Below are 22502 nucleotides of genomic sequence, written 5' to 3' on the forward strand. Positions count from 1 at the left end.
ATGGTTATCCTATCTTAACAAAGCAGGATACATCTCCCTACCAGAGTCTGAACCACTTTGCTGTTATCCGACTAAAGGATCTGAAAGTAAGACTCAACCAAGCAATGATGAAGTTACTGACAGCTTCACCACCAGAAGTCATGGTTCATCAGAAGAAGTTCCTCCTATCCCCGAAGAGACTTGGGATACATTAGGAGAACCAAGCGGAAAATTCGACTACATGGTAAAATACTCCGCTCCTGAAAGTTCAAAAATCTCTCTTGAAGATATTGTTCCAACTGGATGGAACAGTGATTTTGAGTACCTCTCTCAGCCAAAAGAGATGTATAACCCTTGCTATAAATCATCAGCATCCGGTGAAGTCATCATTGAGGATTATATCCCCAAGTCACCTTCCGAGGCTACGGATATAGAGTTCACATATCTAGTCAACGCCATCTTGGGAGAAGAGCAAGACCAAAGTACAGAAGAGGATGATCTCGAAAGTGTCTCCGACAACGAGTCTCTCCATTCAGAAGATTGGAAGTTCCCTCAAAAGAAAAACCGACATACTCCACTCGGAAATGGGTATGCTCACACCGCTCAGTCTGCTGAAGTAGAAGAAGATCGTCTGAGTGTTGCAAAGACAGTGGTTGGTAAATCAAGACCTACCCCAGGCCAGCTTAAGCCTAAGGTTCCAGATTACTTAGTGCACAATGGGGTTCGCCACTACTGGACAGCTGTTGAAGTTTCAACTGTTGTTCGCACTCCTAAGTAGGAACTTTCACCGTTATTTTGTCCTCTCACCATAGCCCAGGGTGAAGAGATGTTTCATAGGGCTTTGCATTTTACTATTTCTTAGGAAAATGTCCCTCTTTGCTTCGCCCAAAGCAATAGAGTTTTGTTTTATAGGGTCTTTGTTTCAAGAAATGACTGTCCATAAATAAAAATGTCATTCTATTCCTTCGTTTAGTTTTTCCTTTTCTTTTTTCGGAAATTGGTAATCCTAAAAAACACCCTAAAAAACATCAAATATTCCATTAACTGCATACACCGAGTCTTCCCTCGTTGTCTAAATAAAACTTATCACACATATGCAGATTAATCATAAAATACCCCGTTGAAACGTACGACCGTATGACTTCTCCAAGCTTTGGGTTTCCTGTATTCGAGGCAGAGGAAGAAGAAGACGAAGAAATATCAAAGGAAATTTCACGGTTACTTCAACAAAAGGAAGAGGCCATTCAGCCATACAATGAGCCTCTAGAGATCATTAACCTTGGTTCCAATGGAAACAGAAAAGAGGTTAAGATTGGAGCTTCGCTCAGTTCAGAGATCAGAGAGAGTTTGATACAGCTACTCAAAGAATTCTCAGATGTCTTCGCTTGGTCTTATCAAGATATGCCAGGGTTGGATACCAGTATAGTGGAGCATCACTTGCCATTAAAAGCAGAATGCCCTCCGGTCAAGCAAAAATTAAGAAGAACTCATCCGGAGATGGCCATGAAAATCAAAGAGGAAGTTCAAAAGCAGATCAACGCAGGTTTCCTCGTCACTTCAGAATACCCTCAGTGGTTAGCTAACATTGTTCCCGTTCCTAAGAAAGACAGAAAAGTCCGCATGTGCGTCGACTACAGAGATTTGAACAAAGCTAGCCCTAAGGATGATTTTCCTTTACCACATATTGATATGTTGGTAGACAGTACAGCAAAATCCAAAGTTTTCTCATTCATGGACGGATTTTCAGGATACAACCAAATCAAAATGGCACCTGAAGACATGGGAAAAACAGCTTTCATTACCCCCTGGGGCACGTTCTGCTACCGTGTTATGCCTTTTGGACTAAAGAACGCAGGGGCAACTTATCAAAGGGCTATGACTACGCTTTTCCACGACATGATGCATAAGGAAGTGGAAGTCTATGTGGACGACATGATTGCCAAATCAGAAAATGAAGAAGATCACATACAGAATCTGACAAAGTTATTTCAACGCTTACGGAAGTTTCAGCTTCGCCTGAACCCCAACAAGTGCACCTTTGGTGTCTATTCAGGAAAACTCCTTGGTTTCATTGTCAGCAAACGAGGAATTGAAGTAGATCCAGACAAAGTCAAGGCAATTCAAGAAATGCCTTCGCCCAGAACCGAGAAACAAGTTAGAGGATTTCTTGGACGTCTGAATTACATCTCAAGATTCATATATTTCATGACTGCAACTTGCGCTCCTATTTTCAAACTTCTACGGAAAAATCAAAGTTGCGTCTGAACAGACGATTGTCACAAAGCGTTCGACAACATTAAGGAATATCTGCTCGAACCACCCATCTTGTCTCCTCCAGTGGAAGGAAGACCTTTGATAATGTACTTAACCGTCTTAGAAGATTCCATGGGTTGTGTCCTTGGACAGCAAGACGAGACAAGATGAATGGAGCTGTAGAAGCAGCTAACAAAAACATCAAGAAAATCATTCAGAAGATGGTCATCACTTACAAAGATTGGCATGAAATGCTCCCGTATGCTCTTCATGGTTACCGTACATCAGTACGTACTTCGACTGGAGCAACTCCTTTCTCCCTTGTATATGGCATGGAGGCAGTCCTACCTATAGAGGTTGAAATCCCATCAATGAGAGTTCTGATGGAGGCAAAATTAACAGAAGCCGAGTGGTGTCAAAGCAGATTCGATGAATTGAACTTAATCGAAGAAAAGCGCATGACAGCTTTATGCCACGGACAGCTATATCAACAAAGAATGAAGAAAGCTTTCGACAAAAAGGTTCGACCTCGCACAATCAAAGAAGGCGACCTTGTACTCAAAAAGATTCAATCTTTTCTCACAGATTCGAGAGGGAAATGGACTCCCAATTATGACGGCCCCTACGTGGTCAAGAGAGCTTTCTCAGGAGGAGCCTTAATACTCACGACTATGGATGGAGAAGAATTCACCCGTCCTGTGAACGTCGACGCAGTCAAGAAATACTTCGCCTAAATAATTAAAAGAACAGCTCGCTAAGTCGAAAACTCGCAAAGAGCGGCTTAGGCAAAAAAGAGCGTCTCGGTGAATCGAAAACCCGAAAGGGCGATTCAGGCAAAAATTAGAGACATAAAAAATAATAATCAATCCCGGTAGACTTAAAACCCGAAAGGGGTAGTTTACGCAAAAGTTAGGGATATATGGCAAGTAACTGTGTTCAGGACAAACTTGATCATTCAAAATCCATAGCGGAGTGTTCATCAGCAGTAGGTCATCTTCTACGAAGCACGAATACAGCGCAACTCGGAGTGGAAGGGAAAGATAACGGTCGTCACGTTTCATCGTAGCCCTTTTCCCGAAAATTACCAATTTCCAACTTTGTAAATACTCCATGGAATCAAGCATTTGGCTGATTACCATTCCATATATAATAATTTGAGCCTTGTGCTTTTCCTTTGCAACCTAGTCTTATTCAGTCTCTTGAAATGCATTTTAAGTTTAAACAGTCATTTTCTTGAAACAAATGTTTTCATAAAATAAAAATGAATTTACTTGCAAAACAAAGGTGAAATTTCTTTCTAAAGGTTTACAAACAATAGGAAGAATGCAAACAGTTGCTCCGAGAACGGTTGAGACTCCGGGAACCAAGTTTTCCCCATGAGGTCGCTTTGCGAACATCTCCCGATGACGGATCTTTACTTCAATTCATATTACTTACTTCGGACAGCGGACAACTGATAGCCAGGTATTCCCAACAGAGTTCGAACTCCAAGAAGAGGACATCTTCTGATCAACAAGAATTCAAGTCGTATCTTAGGACTTTCCATCCGCGACAATTCTATTCACATTCACGTTACATTTTATCATTGTCATAACATTCATGCATACATTACATCATAACTGCATAGTCAAATTAGGCTTTTAAATCATGAGAATGCCTAAGTCATTAAGGCATGAACTCAAGTTTCCCCTGCAAGTCCTGGAGAAACTTTTTCCTTCAAGACAACGATCCATGTAGAGAGATTTCCCCAAGCAAGTCAATAAATGGTAGTCTCCCTCAAAGAGATAGTTTGTTCACTTTTGGAATCCCTCAACTGAGAATCTCCTGCAGAGCGACATTCGACAGTCTTCTTCAGATAAGATAGTCTGTTTCACATTCCGGAGCTCCCTACAGGTTTGGTATTTCCCCAGCAGGGTCAAGAGGTGCCACTTCTTGTCAAAGGAAAATTCAGAATCTCCCAGCAGATCGACAAATGATTCCCCAGCGGAGTCAGCGAATGATAGTCTTCATCCAAAAGATAGTTCAGATTCCCCAACAGGGTCAGCAAATGGCAGTCTCTTTCAGCAGAAGACAGTTTGCTCACCTTCTATCACAACAAAGTCAGCAAATGGCAGTCTCTTTCAGCAGAAGACAGTTTGCTCACTTTCTCGTAGCAGGGTCTACAAATGGCAGTCTCTCCCAGTAGAAGACAGTTTGTTTCCCCAGGAGTCAGCAAATGGCAGTCTCTTTCAGCAGAAGACAGTTTGCTCACTTTATCATAACAAAGGTCGACAAATGGCAGTCTCTCCCAGTAGAAGACAGTTTGCTCCCCTAGCAATTGGCAAATGGCAGTCTTTTCCCAAGAAAAGACAGTCTGTCTGCTAAATACTCAAGAGATCGACAAATGGCAGTTTCTTCAAACAGTTTGTCTGTTTCTGGGATGTTTAACTCCCCACAGAGTCGATGAATGGCAGTTTCCCTCTTAGGAAAACAGTTCGTTGATTCCCCAGGCATCAGTTGACGAATGGCAGTTTTCACCCCGAAAACAGTTCGTCCGCCTTCAAAACAAAGTCATTAGCTCCTCAAAAGATCATGAGGCCATATGACATTCTTTCGAAGACGTCAAGTCAAAAGGGAAGATGGTAAAGTTTCTTTACAGCCGTCAAATGGCATCTCATCTCCAAGTGCTGATGAGAAGTTTGATGAGGAAACAAACCCTTGAAGTTTCTTTACTACCATCAAATGGCATCTCATCTCCAAGTGCTGATGAGAAGTTTGATGAGGAAACAAACCCTTGAAGTTTCTTTACTACCATCAAATGGCGTCTCGTCTCCAAGTGCTGATGAGAAGTTTGATGAGGAAACAAACCTTTGGAGATTTTCTCTTTATCTGAGATATCGTCCAAACACAACTAAGACCAGTTTCGAGATTTGGACATCCGAAACAAAAGGGGAAGTTGTTTACCTTTTCTAAGTATCAACACTTAGTTAAAGAAGATGGATTGCGCATCCTACATTGCCATCCATTCGCCAGAATCCACATCAAGTATTTCTGCAGGAGTTCGTCTCCTCATCCCCCGCCAAGTGCGACAACGGGATCAAATCATGCAAAGATTTTATCAATTACAAACATCTCAGGAGCGCCCAAAATTCGGGCATTTCTTTGATATTTAAGTCTCTTTTACGCAGGAGAGATCGAGATCTCAATCTCTCTCCCTCCAGATAAAAGAAACTTAAATAGGGGCATCTGTCATACCCTAATTTTTGACCCCCCTGAGATGACATATCTTCAGGATTTTTCATCAGGTCAAGACAAGTACCCAGAGCAGTCATTTCTCCATCTGGTACCTAATCGAGGATGCTCAAAGACAAGAAAGCTCAGGCAAAGGATCAATCAATACAAAGATTAGCCTCTAATACAATCATGGAGCTCAAAAACTTCACTTTTCTCATCTATGATTGATTAGACATCCAGTCATATGAGTACAGGCTTACTCAGGTCACCAGACTAGGGTTTTGAGCCTATCAAGGACTAAAATCAGGGATCACATTTGGGAAACCCTAAAAAGCCCCAGAGGGTCATTCAAAGACATCAATCTTCTTCAAATAACTCATATTACAAGATCTACTGGACATCACACTTCAATTCAAAGTCTACAGTCATTACTTTCACATGGTCGACAAATTAGGGTTTTGACCTAATTCACCAAGATAGTTGACTTCTGATCAGGGCATGAATCCAAAACTCAAGACATGATTCAAGGATCTCTACTACCTCCATATAATCCATTTATATCATCCATTTGGGGAGAAGATCTTATTTCTACACAAAAGCCCAAAAATTCACTTTGTCAGGAAAAAGTCAACTGTGAAGGATCATCATTGACTTTTAAGGTTTTTGGTCAAAAAATGACTTTCAAAGATCAATATCATCAATATATGGATATCAAAGTCATTTGGCCAAAGAAATTCAAAGAAATTCATCAAGGAGCGAAAAGTCGGGAATTAGGGTTTTTAAAGGCATGGTGAGATCTCAAAATTTCACCTACACAACTCAAAAAACTTCCAACATGAAAGTTGTAGATCTTGCAAAATAAAACAACATCTTACAAAGGAACTTTTTTCAAAAGATCAACCATTTATGAAGTTTTGGAGATTTTGAGGTTTAGGTCATAAACACTTAGAAATTTTTCTAAGTGTTTTAACCTAGTTTTCTTCCAACTTTGACCTCATTTTTCACAAATTTCCCAAGTGATTCTGAAGAAGACATAAACTAATGATTTGAAGTAGATGTTTAGGGCTTTCCAAATTGTGTTCAACCTTCTCCAAATTCAATTTGAGCTAGGAGTTATGCTTGTTCAAAGTTGGCCTCATGAAGTGAAATTATAGGTCATGGACACTTTTTGACTTTGCAAATTTTGTGCAAATAACCTCTCTTATGGATGCTACACGACCCATAACACATCTGAAACCATGCCATACATCCATTTTCATCATTGCATAAGGATTAGAGAAGATTCCAAAAACAAATGCATGTGATTATGTAATGATTGCATTTTTGAATTTATGACAAATTGGTGATTCATCAAAGGAATCTTCTCCCAACCAATTGGAGCTCATTTCTGCAGCAATTTGGTCCCCTAAGATCAAGCAAAATCGAGGGCTAGGGGATTGATCAAATGGAATCAAAATTCCCATCATTGCATAAGAGATATTTGCAAACTTTCTTCATGGCTAAGAAACCAAATCAACTTCACTAAGCAAGCTCACACTCTCACTCAGTACTGAACCAATTGCCTATAAATAGAGGCCTCATTCTCATTCAAAAAACACACCAAAGCAACTCAATTACTTGCTTTCTCTTTCTCTCCTCTTGTTCATTGTTTTTCAAAGTTCTTTGGCAAGAAGAATCGTTTTCTTCAAACCAAAGCTCATCTTTGGAAAGTGAGCATTCCAACATCTCAAGGGAGGTTATTTGAGGTGATCCAAGCACCTGGATCACTTCTGTAAGTGGAGGAACACCATTGTTGCTCTCACTTGGAAGCATTTGCAGTTGGAGGTCCATGGAGTAACTCAGGGAGTCTCAGGCCAAACCAATCATTCAGACACACTCCCTAGGTCATAGTGGAGCTAACCAGATGGCTGCAGCTCACCTGTAACTCCAAATTCAACAACCTCCATGTTCACTTGAAGCTGAAATCGAGGGAGGTCCATAGAGCAATTCAGGAGGATTCAAGCTACAATAAGCATCCAGTTAGCATCATTGAGTCTCAGGGAAGCTATTGAGATCATTCATTCAAGCCCAGGTGCTCTCCATCATCCTCACGACCTTCAGTTTCAGAGGTAAGTTTCTGAACTTCACCTCTATAATTTAAGTACTCTTTGTGAAATAGCTCGATTCTATCTTGTTCAGCATCATCAGAGGATTGAAAACCCTCTATCATCATTCATTTATCTTTCAGTATAGTCATTTAATTTGATTTTGAAATTTTAGGGTTCTTCACGATTTCTGTTAAATTAATTAGATGTAGTTAATATTAGTTCATGTTAGTTACATATTTAGAATCGTGAGTGAATTTAGAGCAAGTTTCGTGTTTACATCATGGCAAATGATTGAGAAACGAGTGAGTTCAGAAATTCAAAAAATCATGGAGCTTGAGGTTGAAGACGAAGATGGTGGTGGCGCCATTTTTAATTTCTCAGGGGAGGGTTTAAAATATATTTAACTGAAAGCGTTTTATAAACGACTAAACAACTTGCCCTAGTGGCCACACATGCGCCTTTAGTATCATCATGCCACAAGTCTGGGGTTCGAATCCCCCTCGCCCCAGACTTTTTGATTCTTTTATTTTTTAAGGAATTACAACTTGTTTTGAAATATGACCAAGTGGAGGCAACTTACTAACACCAAACGCGCGTTGGCGCAGTGGTGTTATTTTGAGTTGTTGGCTTCAAGGGCGTGGGTTCAAACCATGGTGAGGCCAAAACATTATTTTTTATCACTTATTTCCTTCAATTTTCTCACAACTTCATATAATTGATTAACCTATCAAATTAATTTATTTTCACTTCATTTTTTACACACATGCTATTTAATATCTCTATTTTGTGAATAATAAAAAAGATCATAAAAATGTTATTTATTTCACATGTTTTTATTAGGTTTAAAATAGTATGTTTTTAGGTGTTTTCTTAAATACTTTAATACATATTTTCACTTTGTTTTAACCTAATCATTTTTGTAAATACATTTATGATAAAACCCTAATCACTTAGGTCTTAATTAGGCATAGATCTTCATCTTTGCTTTAATTAAGTTGACTTTTGTCAAATCTCAAAACTATTTTCAATCTCTGATAAAATCAAATGATTAGGGTTTTCAAACAACAAAACCTTGTATCATTCCAAGTCATTTTTTTTTCAAATTGCTTTTATCACCAGTACTGTAAAGTACTGGGCCTCTAATAGAGTGTAAGTCCCAAAAATCTTCTCTTCTTAGCTTGTTTTCAAAACTGTATTTTCAAAATCTTCTTTCTGTTTTCAAAACATTCTTCTGGTATTTGAAGGGCATTATTCCCGGTGAAACTCTTCAGATACCTATGTGACCTTTGTCCATCTTCACTTCTTCTGTTTTCAAAAACCATTAACTGTTTATCATATATATTCAACTGTTATCAACAAAACAACAAAAATACTGTTGAGGCTCTGTACATACTTCTTCAATGGCCTCCACTCCATCCAGGTTAGGCTTTACAAGCTTTCAATTTACAGTCTTTGTTTAAATTACTGTCAAATATAAACTGTGCATATATTAGTTTAGAACTGCGTTTGAGTATAAACCTTAGGACAGTTAAACTATATATATATTATAGGAATATGACCTAGGATTGAGAATGTCTTCCCGGTGAAGGCTCTTTCCTAATTAGAGATCTGTAGTTCAAACCCCCAAGATGAATTATTCCCGGTGAAACATCTTGGCAAAAACCTTAGAATCCAAATAAATAGGACACATCCACCCAAAGAGGAATTATTCCCGGTGAAACCTCTTACCCATTTGCTTAGAGCCAAAATAAGTTCAAAACCACATAAGCTTTCTCTTGTGCTACAACAAGGACCCTCGATTAGCCTCCTCTTGGGCTTTGTACAAGGACCCACAGGCTTCTTAAAAGCATTTCCAGCTTCCTCTTGAGCTTGTATACAAGGACCCATCAGGTTTCTTACAAACATAGGAACAGGTCTTTAGTCACCTTTTAGCCTACCCTGGTGAGTTTCTTCCAATTTAAACCAGACTTCAAAACAAGCTAAGATTGTCTCAATTCTACATTGAGTACACTTTTGGAATGAGAGACATGGACAGTCTCTGTCACCCTTATCTTCATCAATCCTCCTTAGTAGAGTCTAGGATCTATGTTTTGGTCATCCTCAGCATTGAGTCAGCCTTCATCTTGGGCTTTAAACAAAGAGTCTCCACTAGATAATCTTTCTGCCATCCATTTTTCAATCTCAAAATCCCTGGAAAGGGTTAGCCTCCAAAGTCAATTAAAACCAATCCTTCAAATCCAAAATCCCTGGAAAGGGTTAGCCTCCAAAGTCATTTAAAATCAATCCATTCTTTCATTTCAACAAAACCCCTGGAAAGGGTTAGCCTCCAAAGTCAATTAATAAAAGTCAAAAGAATAATTTCATTCTCTTAGGAGATAATTTCCCCAAAAGAGTCAAAACCCCTGGAAAGGGTCAGCCTCCAAAAAAACATGATAAAGTCAGTCTTTTAACAGACAAATTCACCAGCTGAGTCAAAATCCCTGGAAAGGGTTAGCTTCCAAAGAAAAACAGTCTTTTTAATCTCCAGTAGAGTTAAAACCAACAAAAACAGTTAGCCTCAACCTTGGGCTTCATACAAGGCACCAAACAATAAAACTCCCCTGTCAAGAGTCAGCCTCAACCTTGGGCATTGTACAAGGCAGATAATAGAGTCTCCCCAGTGAGTCCTTCATCACTCAGTAGCCACAACCTTGGGCTTTGTACAAGGCAGATAAACCATACTTTCATGTGTCAAAGATTCCTAACACTTAGGATCTTTTCCCCATATAGTCATCCATACTTAATTCATTTAAGAGTCCGCCACAACCTTGGGCTTTGTACAAGGCAGAAAATAATGTTTTCCCTAGCTAGAGTCAGCCACAACCTTGGGCTTTGTACAAGGCACATAAAATAAAGTCATTCATTCAATTATCCTCAACAGTCAGCCACAACCTTGGGCTTTGTACAAGGCACACAAATAGAGTCTCCCTAAACAGAGTCAGCCTCAATTCTGGGCTTTGTACAGAACACAAAAATACCCTGTAATTAACCCCCAGTGGAGTCATCTCCCAGAGTCAAATATAATATTAATTAATCAATCAAAAAGCCTCAAGCTTGGGCCTCATACAAGCCAGCTAAAGTCAAATCTTTCATACAGTAGATAGACATAGCTTATCTCTATAGAGAGATATTTTTACTACTCTACCACATTCAAACAAACAAACATTTCAATTTCAATTTCAATCAAAGTCTCCCATTTAGGACTCTGAAAGACATGCTCTGGCACATCCCCAGACTTGTACACTTTCCCTAATTTGGACGAGCATCTTTCTTTCATTTAAGAGGCATCTGACTGGCATACTTGTACACCCAAGTAAGGTCCCCCTCTTGAATGAAATGAATCCAGTTATTCTGTCACTCTTTCAAAATGTTTGTGGTAGAATAGTACAAATACCTCTCTGTAGAGATAATTTCATGTCTCTTTACTGTAAACAGAGATTTAATTCCAAGCTTCAACCTTGAGCTTCAAGCAAGGCACCAAAAAAACATTAATTTCCCTAGTTAGTTCCCCGAACTACATTAAGCTCTGACTTCCACTAGGGATATGTAGGCATGAGGTTCACAAGGAATCTCAGCGAGCTAATAAAATACCAAAAATAGTCAGTCTGTCTATCTGTCTGTCTTTCTTCAATCAATTCAATTCCTTCTCCTAACACAAAGGAGAAACTTTCCCAATCATTAGCAATAAACACAAACACAATGACACAGAGAAGGTTCCTGTAGAGTACTACAGATATGTAGGGTGTTTAAACACTTCCCTATGTATAACCGACCTCCCGGACTCCAGAATTTCTAGTCTAGGTGTAAATCCCCACACTTAGCAAACTCCTAGGGTTTAGTTGAGATCTTTTTTTCCCTTTCCTACTCGTAGGACAAATAAGAAAGTTCGTGTGATATCGTAGGAAGAACTGAAATAAAATTCATCCCACCACGGGCGCATTCTCCTTCCAAATTTCGCGTGAAGGGTCTAGCGTGCCGTCCTCCCAAGTGAAACGGGGAGGTAAAATAAAACGACACCACAGTCTGTTTCAGGGATGTTTAGTTCCCCACAGAGTCAATAAATGGTAGTTTTCCCCTTAGGAAAACAGTTTGTTGATTCCTCAGGCACCAATCGACGAATGGCAGTTTTCACCCCGAAAACAGTTCGTCCGCCTTCAAACAAAGTCATTAGCCCCTCAAAAAAGCATGGGCCCATATGACAATCTTTCAAAGATGCCAGGTCAAAAGGGAAGATGGTGAAGTTTCTTTATTTACCGTCAAATGGTATCTTGCCTCCAAGTGTTGGTAAGAAGTTTGATGAGGAAACAAACCTTTGAAGTTTCTTTATTTACCGTCAAATGGTATCTTACCTCCAAGTGCTGGTAAGAAGTTTGATGAGGAAACAAACCTTTGAAGTTTCTTTATTTACCGTCAAATGGTATCTTACCTCCAAGTGTTGGTAAGAAGTTTGATGAGGAAACAAACCTTTGAAGTTTCTTTATTTACCGTCAAATGGTATCTTACCTCCAAGTGCTGGTAAGAAGTTTGATGAGGAAACAAACCTTTGAAGTTTCTTTATTTACCGTCAAATGGTATCTCATCTCCAAGTGCTGATGAGAAGTTTGATGAGGAAACAAATCTTTGAAGTTTCTTTATTTACCATCAAATGGTATCTCATCTCCAAGTGCTGATGAGAAGTTTGATGAGGAAACAAACCCTCAAAGTTTCTTTATTTACCGTCAAATGGTATCTTACCTCCAAGTGCTGGTAAGAAGTTTGACGAGGAAACAAACCTTTGGAAACTTTCTCTTTATCTGAGATATTGTCCAAACACAACTAAGACCAGTTTCGAGATTTGGACATCCGGAACAAGAGGAGGTTGTTTACCTTTTTCTAAGTATCAACACTTAGTTAAAGAAGATGGATTGCGCATCCTACATCGCCATCCATTCATCAGAATCCACATCAAGTATTGCTGCAGGAGTTTGTCTCATCATCCCCCGCCAAGCGCGACTACGGGATCAAGTCATGCAAAGACTATGTCAATTACAACATCTCAGGAGCGCCCAAAATTCGGGCATTCTTTGATATTTAAGTCTCTTTTACGCAGGAGAGATCGAGATATCAATCTCTCTCCCTCCAGATAAAAGAAACTTAAATAGGGGCATCTTTCATACCCTAATTTTTGACCCCCCTGAGATGGCATATCTTCAGGATTTTTCATCAGGTCAAGACAAGTACCCAGAGCAGTCATTTCTCCATCTGGTACCTAATCGAGGATGCTCAAAGACAAGAAAGCTCAGGCAAAGGATCAATCAATACAAGGATTAGTCCCTAATACAATCATGGGGCTCAAAAACTTCACTTTTCTCATCTATGATTGATTAGACATCCAATCATATGAGTACAGGTTTACTCAGGTCACCAGACTAGGGTTTTGAGCCTATCAAGGACTAAAGTCAGGGATCACATTTGGGGAACCCTGAAAAACCTCAGAGGGTCATTCAAAGACATCAATCATCTTCAAATAACTCATATGACAAGATCTACTAGACATCACACTTCAATTCAAAGTCTACAGTCATTATTTTCACATGGTCGACAAATTAGGGTTTTGACCTAATTCACCAAGATAGTTGACTTTTGATCAGGGCATGAATCCAAAACTCAAGACATGATTCAAGGATCTCTACTAACTCCATATAATCCATTTATATCATCCATTTGGGGAGAAGATCTTATTTCTACACAAAAGCCCAAAAATTCACTTTGTCAGGAAAAAGTCAACTGTGAAGGATCATCATTGACTTTTAAGGTTTTTGGTCAAAAAATGACTTTCAAGGATCAATATCATCAATATATGGATGTCAAAGTCATTTGGCCAAAGAAATTCAAAGAAATTCATCAAGGAGCGAAAAGTCGGGAATTAGGGTTTTTTAAGGCATGGTGAGATCTCAAAATTTCACCTACACAACTCAAAAAACTTCCAACATGAAAGTTGTAGATCTTGCCAAATAAAACAACATCTTACAAGGGAACTTTTTTCAAAAGATCAACCATTTATGAAGTTTTGGAAATTTTGAAGTTTAGGTCATAAACACTTAGAAATTTTTCTAAGTGTTTTAACCTAGTTTTCTTCCAACTTTGGCCTCATTTTTCACAAATTTCCCAAAGGATTCTGAAGAAGACATAAACTAATGATTTAAAGTAGATGTTTAGGGCTTTCCAAATTGTGTTCAACCTTCTCAAAATTCAATTTGAGCTAAGAGTTATGCTTGTTCAAAGTTGGCCTCATGAAGTGAAATTATAGGTCATGCATCATTTTGGAACTTTGAAGTTTTGAGCACATGACCTCAAATACAGATGCTACATGACCCATAATACATCTGCAAACATGCCATGCATTCATTTTCACCATGCCATAAGAATTGAAGAAGATTCTAAAAACAAGAACATGTGATTATGTAATGATTACATTTGTGAATTTATGGCAAATTGATGAATCACCCAAGGAATCTTCTCACCAACCAATTAGAGCTCATTTCTGGCTCAGAATTGTCCCCTAAGATTAAACAAAATCGAGGGCTAGGGGATTGATCAAATGGAATCAAAATTCTCATCATTGCATAAGAGATACTTGCAAACTTCCTTCATGGCTAAGAAAGCAAATCAACTTCACTAAGGAAGCTCACTCCTCTGCAGCTATACTGATCCATTTGCCTATAAATACAGATGCATTCCTCATTCAAAAACACACCAAAGCAACCATATTACTTGCTTTCTCTTTCTCTTCTCTTGTTCATTGTTTTTCAAAGTTCTTTGGCAAGAAGAATCGATTTCTTCAAACCAGAGCTTATCTTTGGGAAGTGAGCATTCCAACATCTCAAGGGAGGTCATTTGAGGTGATCCAAGCACCTGGATCATTTCTGTAGGTGGAGGAACACCATTGTTGCTCTCACTTTGGAGCATCTGCAGTTGGAGGTCCATGGAGTGATTCAGAAGGTTTCAAGGCAAGCCAATCATCCAGACACACTCCTCAGGTCATAGTGAAGCTAACCAGATGGCTGCAGCTCATCTGTAACTCGAGAATCAACACCCTCCATGTTCACTTGAAGCTGAAATCGAGGGAGGTCCATAGAACAATTCAGGAGGTTTGAGGTCATTACAAGCATTCAGTTAGCATCACTGAGCCACAAGGAAGCTTTTGGGATCATTCATACAAGCCCAGTTGCTCTCTATCATCCTCACGATCTCCATTTTCAGAGGTAAGTTTCTGAACTCCCTCTCCTTAATTTAAGCACTCTTTGTGGTAAAGCTTGATTCTATCTTGTTCAGCATCATCAGAGGATTAAAAACCCTCTATCATCATTCATTTATTCAGCTTGTGCATCATTTAATTTTAAAATTAGGGTTTATGTGTTCTTCGTGTTCATGATGAAATTCGTTAGTTACACTTAGAATAAATGAATTTTGAGCCCATGATCATGTTCCTTGTCCAAAAACGAGTGAGATTGATGTTTACATCATGCCATTTAGTTGAGAAACCAGAGAGTTAGGAATTTGAAAATCTGAAGCTCGAGGAAGAAGATGAACATGGCGCGCGTAAAATTTGAATTTCCTGGCTTATCTGAAAATATAATATATTGAGTGTATATAGTTAACAAGCTGCGCGCGCAGCTCAGTTGGTTAAGTTTTGAAATGTGATCATGAAGGGCGTGGGTTCGAACCTCTCTAGGGCCAAACCAATTTTTTAGCACCCATTTTCATTCCCTTTTTTATACAAACTTCACACAATTAATTCACCTATCAAATTAATTTATTTTCACTTCATTTTTCACACACTTGTCATTTAATATACCTATTTTGTGAATAATAAAAAAAATCATAAAAATATTATTTATTTCATATATTTTTATTAGGTTTAAAATAGTATGTTTTAGGTGTTTTCTTAAATACTTTAATACATATTTTCACTTTGTTTTAACCTAAATTATTTTGTAAATAAAGTTTATGATAAAACCCTAATTGCTTAGGTCTTAATTAAGTAAAAATCTTTATTTTTACTTTAATTAAGTTGACTTTTGTCAATTCTCAAAACTGTTTTCAATCTCCGAATAAATCGAATAATTAGGGTTTTCAAACAACAAAACCTTGTATCATTCCAAATCATTTTCAAATTGCTTTTATCACCAGTACTGTAAAGTACTGGGCCTCTAATAGAGTGTAAGTCCCAAACACCTTCTCTTCTTAGCTTGTTTTCAAAACTGTATTTTCAAAATCTTCTTTCTGTTTTCAAAACATTCTTCTGGTATTTGAAGGGCATTATTCCCGGTGAAACTCTTCAGATACCTATGTGACCTTTGTCCATCTTCACTTCTTCTGTTTTCAAAAACCATTAACTGTTTATCATAAATATTCAACTATTATCAACAAAACAACAAAAATACTGTTGAGGCTCTGTACATACTTCTTCAATGGCCTCCACTCCATCCAGGTTAGGCTTTACAAGCTTTCAATTTACAGTCTTTGTTTAAATTACTGTCAAATATAAACTGTGCATATATTAGTTTAGAACTACGTTTGAGTATAAACCTTAGGACAGTTAAACTATATATATATATTATAGGAATATGACCTAGGATTGAGAATGTCTTCCCGGTGAAGGCTCTTTCCTAATTAGAGATCTGTAGTTCAAACCACCAAGATGAATTATTCCCGGTGAAACATCTTGGCAAAAACCTTAGAATCCAAATAATAGGACACATCCACCCAAAGAGGAATTATTCCCGGTGAAACCTCTTACCCATTTGCTTAGAGCCAAAATAAGTTCAAAACTACATAGCTTTCTCTTGTGCTATAACAAGGACCCTCGATTAGCCTCCTCTTGGGCTTTGTACAAGGACCCACAGGCTTCTTAAAAGCATGTCCAGCTTCCTCTTGAGCTTGTATACAAGGACCCATCAGGTTTCTTATAAACATAGGAACAGGTCTTTAGCCACCTTTTAGCCTACACTGGTGAGTTTCTTCCAATTTAAACCAGACTTTAAACAAGCTAAGTTTGTCTCAATTTCACATTGAGTACATTTTTGGAATGAGAGACATGGACAGTCTCTGTCACCCTTATCTTCATCAATCTTCCTTAGCAGAGTCTAGGATCCATGTTTGATCATCCTCAGTATTGAGTCAGCCTTCATCTTGGGCTTTAAACAAGAAGTCTCCATTAGAAAATATTTCTGCCATTCATTTTCAAAACCCCTGGAAAGGGTTAGCTTCCACACATTCCTTCATTTTTAATATAAACCCCTGGAAAGGGTTAGCCTCCAACATCTCTCTAAAAAGTCAAAATCCCTGGAAAGGGTTAGCTTCCACACATTCCTTCATTTTTAATATAAACCCCTGGAAAGGGTTAGCCTCCAAAGTCAATCATTAAATGTCAAAAAAATAAAGATTCATTTCTCTTAGGAGATAATTTCCCCAAAAGAGTCAAAACCCCTGGAAAGGGTCAGCCTCCAAAAAACATGATAAAGTCAGTCTTTTAACAGACAAATTCACCAGCTGAGTCAAAATCCCTGGAAAGGGTTAGCTTCCAAAAGAAAAACAGTCTTTTAATAAATAAAACCTCCTCAGTAGAGCCAAAACCAACAAAAACAGTTAGCCTCCAACATCTGTCTAAAATGTCAAAACCCCTGGAAAGGGTTAGCCTCCAAAATTAATTAATAAATAATTTCATTCTCTTAGGAGATAATTTCCCCAAAAGAGTCAGAACCCCTAGAAAGGGTCAGCCTCCAAAAAAAACATGATAAAGTCAGTCTTTTAACAGACAAATTCACCAGCTGAGTCAAAATCCCTGGAAAGGGTTAGCTTCCAAAGAAAAACAGTCTTTTAATAAATAAAACCTCCTCAGTAGAGTCAAAACCAACAAAAACAGTTAGCCTCAACCTTGGGCTTCATACAAGGCACCCAAACAATAAAACTCCCCTGTCAAGAGTCAGCCTCAACCTTGGGCATTGTACAAGGCAGATAATAGAGTCTCCCCAGTGAGTCCTTCATCACTCAGTAGCCACAACCTTGGGCTTTGTACAAGGCAGATAAACCATATCTTTCATGTGTCAAAGATTCCTAACACTTAGGATCTTTCCCCATATAGTCGTCCATACTTAATTCATTTAAGAGTCCGCCACAACCTTGGGCTTTGTACAAGGCAGAAAATAATGTTTTCCCCTAGCTAGAGTTAGCCACAACCTTGGGCTTTGTACAAGGCACATAAAATAGGGTCATTCAATTATCCTCAACAGTTAGCCACAACCTTGGGCTTTGTACAAGGCACACAAATAGAGTCTCCCTAAGTAGAGTAAGCCTCAATTCTGGGCTTTGTACAGAACACAAAAATACCCTGTAATTAATTCCCAGTGGAGTCATCTCCCAGAGTCAATAATATTAATTAATCAATCAAAAAGCCTCAAGCTTGGGCCTCATACAAGCCAGCTAAAAGTCAAATCTTTTATACAGTAGATAGACATAGCTTATCTCCATAGAGAGATATTTTTACTACTCTACCACATTCAAACAAACAAACATTTCATTTCAATTTTAATCAAGTCTCCCATTTAGGATTTTGAAAGGCATGAGCTGGCAGTAAAACCCAGACATGTGGTAACTTTCCCTAATTTGGATGAGCATCTTTCTTTCATTTAAGAGGCATTTGACTGGTATACTTGCACATACACAAGTAAGGTCCCCCTCTTGAATGAAATGAATTCAGTTATTCTGTCACTCCTTTAAATGTTTGTGGTAGAATAGTACAAATACCTCTCTGTAGAGATAATTTCATGTCTCTTTACTGTAAACAGAGATTTAATTCCAAGCTTCAACCTTGAGCTTCAAGCAAGGCACCAAAAACAATTAATTTCCCTAGTTAGTTCCCCGAACTACATTAAGCTCTGACTTCCACTAGGGATATGTAGGCATGAGGTTCACAAGGAATCTCAGCGAGCTAATAAAATACCAAAAATAGTCAGTCTGTCTATCTGTCTGTCTTTCTTTAATCAATTAAATTCTCTCTCCTAATACAAAGGAGAAACTTTCCCAATCATTAGCAATAAACACAAACACAATGACACAGAGAAGGTTCCTGTAGAGTACTACAGATATGTAGGGTGTTTAAACACTTCCCTATGTATAACCGACCTCCCGGACTCCAGAATTTCTAGTCTAGGTGTAAATCCCCACACTTAGCAAACTCCTAGGGTTTAGTTGAGATCTTTTTTTCCCTTTCCTACTCGTAGGACAAATAAGAAACTTCGTGTGATATCGTAGGAAGAACTGAAATAAAATTCATCCCACCACGGGCGCATTCTCCTTCCAAATTTCGCGTGAAGGGTTTAGCGTGCCGTCCTCCCAAGTGAAACGGGGAGGTAAAGAAAACGATCACCACAAATCCCTCAGAGAAAGTACCAGATATGGTATATCCAGCTGTTGAATACCCTGCAGAACCTGAAGCTCCTACTCCTCCAAGGAATTTGGCTGAGATCCTTCAGGCTCTTGAAAATGAAGATTCCGATCTTCCTGTTCCAATCTATGTTGAAGATGCTTTTGTATCTGAAGCTAATGCTGAGAATCAAGCTGATGTTCTCATGATCGATGCTGCTGTTGAGAATGCTTCTCCTTTGAATGATGCTTCTTCTGATGAACCTTCTGTTTTGGTGAACGCCATGAAGGCTCTTCAAAATAATCAAGCTGATTTAGCTTCTCGTTTGGACAAGCATGAAGATACTCACAATGAGTTTCGCTCCTTCATGAAGACGCAGACTGAAAGCACTTCTGAGATTCAAAACCTTCTGGCCAAAATAGTTTCTAACCTAGGATAGTCGTATTCTGTCTTTGTCTTTGTTGTTTTCTTGTTTCTTGCATCTGCTTGTTATCCCTTGTATCTTCTGATTAATTCTGTTTGAATGAAATCATTATCTTCTTCACTCTTTGTGTTTTATCATCTGAATCTTTTAATGCTTTTTGATGTTATGACAAAAAGGGGGAGAAACATGATAATTGATTTAGTTTACTATATCAGTTGCTGGGAATAAGTCTCAACATTCCTAACATTATTTGCAAGTTCTATGTCTTTAAGATTTTTTTGCAGGATTGAAGTCATTCTGAAAAAGCTCAACATGAGAAGCAAATACATGGGGAAAAGCAATTCTATCAAGAAGCATGTCTTGGAAAATTGAAGCAAGCTTAGTGCTGTGAAGCTTCAAGATCATAAGCAAGAAGAATGAATGTTCTGATATTCTCGGTGTAGAATATGCTTTATACATTTCCTTCTCTCTTTTGATCTGATATAAATATTCTTTCTTATAAGAATATTCTTATTGTTTTTGTCTAGTATGCTCTGAAACATTTCAGGATGTAAAGATGCTCTGATGATGCTCTGATACATTCAAGAATGTTCTGATTCAATCAAGCATGCTATGATTCAAGAAGAAATTCAAAGCTCTGAAGCTGTCCTATGGAAACGAGAAGCAGAAGCTCTGAATTTTCTGAAGTTCTAGGCAAATGTGAACGTCTCAATTGAAATGAAAAATACTCAGGGAAGCCTTTTATTTATAAATTCTTCTAGTAGTTATTTCAGGGGGAGATTGTTAATCTCAGGGGGAGACATATTCACACACTCCGGTTATATGCTTATGCTATATCTGTGTAATTGTCTTTAGTCATCTGATGTTCTGATTGGAAATTCATATCAATTATATATGTTTTTGTCATCATCAAAAAGGGGGAGATTGTTAGAACAAGATTTGTTCTGATCAATATTCTTAGTTTTGATGATAACAATATATATGAATTTTGTATAAGACAATGTGGTACTCTAATCCTATGCATTTTCCATTTCAAGAAATATATAAAGAGTGTGCACAATTCAGCGCAAGAAGCACTGAATCAGAAGGTTCAAGATTGCAACATCAGAACATGCTCTCGCAAGACATCAGAAGATGGTCAAGCAGAATCAGAACATGGTCTATGAAGCATCAGAAGAACTTGAGTTCAGAAGCAGAAGCACTGAAGTTCGTATGGTATCACGCCAGAAGCACTTCAAAGCCAGAAGACAAGAAGATGCTCTGCACCAAGCTGAATGACTCTGATATTCAAACGTTGTATGCTACAAAGATAAGTATCGGAATCAAGTACAAGGTGACAGGCAACGCTGACTGACAAAAGGAACATTAGAAGCTATTAAAGGCAAAGTCAGTAAAAGCAGGAAAAGCAAGGCTCGAGGTAGTTGACAAAAGAGTGAAACCTTAAATGCAAGGATGTACGACACACGCAATGCATTAAATGCCTCCCAACGGTCATCTTCTCAAATGCCTATAAATATGGAAGTTCTGATCAGAAGCAAGGTTAACCAATTCACTAACTCTTATACGAACAACTCTGCGCCAACAACCTTAATGGTGCTGAATCAAAGTCTTACGAACATCATCTTCAACCTCGCATATCTTTTAATATTTAGTGAGTGTTAAGCTTATAACTTAAGAGAAATATCACTGTTGTGATTACAACTTTATAAGAAGCAAATTGTACTCTTGTAAGAATTTGTTTACATTGATTTGTAAAAGGTTACTAGAGTGATCAAGTTGTGATTAGAAACTCTAGAAGTCTTAGAAGGTATCTAAGCATTGATTTCCTAGAGTGATCAAGTTGTGATCAGTATACTCTAGAAGACTTAGAAGGTTTCTAAGTGGAAAACCATTGTAATCAAGGTTGATTAGTGGATTAAATCCTCAGTTGAGGTAAATCACTCTAAGAGGGTGGACTGGAGTAGTTTCGTTAACAACGAACCAGGGTAAAAATCATTGTGCAATTGTTTTTATCTTAAGAGTTTTTAAAGTCACACTTATTCAAACCTCCCCCTTTCTAAGTGTTTTTCTATCCTTCACATTGATCTTGAGCATGAGAACAAATGGATTCTTTGCATCACAAATGAGAGAAGGGCTCCAACTTGGATGAAAATCAACGAGTATGCCACTAGCTCTCCCACGTGGAAAAGATCAGATTATATCAATCAATTTCAACATTGTGGGGTATCGCAACTAACTACAACAATCAATCGTGTCTAAATTTTTGAAGAAAAGCCACTAAGGGAAAAAGATATTTTTAAAGAAAAGGTTTTAAAAGAGATTGCAAACATAAGAAGATTTTGGAAAAAGGAAGAAGATTTTGAAAATCTAAAAAGGGGAGGAGATGAAGAGGCTATCCTAGTGCATAAAATAAAAGCCAAGGAAAGAACGATCTAACCAAAACGAAGCCAACACTTGACATTAAGAGTCAAGATAGATTTCCCATCCTTTGGACTACCAACACTAAACCAACGCATTACCACTTGGGGATCCAGATGAACTTATTATCTTTAGCACCACTTTTTATTAAGCACATTAATGTTTTGACGAAAATTGGGCAGAGTAACGGCTTTTTTTGGGTAAAGTTCTTATCACGACGCCTTGGAATTAACCATCAAGGACTTTCGAGGGAATACCTGCACACACAAACATACAATAATCCAATACCAGACAAAATAATAATAGAGTAAAAAGGTCAAGAGGTACTAAGTCCAACAAGTCCAAGTCTCCAAAATGCTCGGGATAGTAACCAATAGTCCATAGGGCCTTATGTATTTTTTAGATTTTAAGTTGATTATTAATGTTTTAGAACGAAAATAGAGTATGGTCCAAATGGGCAAAAAGAAAATAACGGAAATAAAACGTCCAAATGGACAAAGAGAAAATAGCGTAAACATAAACAAAGCGTCCAAATGGACAAAGAGAAAATAGAGGAAACATAAACATGATGAATGATAAAATAAAGCATAAAGTGAGAAATATAAAGGATAGTATAATAAAGTGCGGAAATTAAAGTCAATTGTTAATTGTTAAAGATGACCATCTTGAAACTTGTCAAGAT

The sequence above is a fragment of the Vicia villosa genome, linkage group LG3 (genome assembly GCF_029867415.1).
Source record: "Vicia villosa cultivar HV-30 ecotype Madison, WI linkage group LG3, Vvil1.0, whole genome shotgun sequence".
Classification (NCBI taxonomy): Eukaryota; Viridiplantae; Streptophyta; class Magnoliopsida; order Fabales; family Fabaceae; genus Vicia; species Vicia villosa.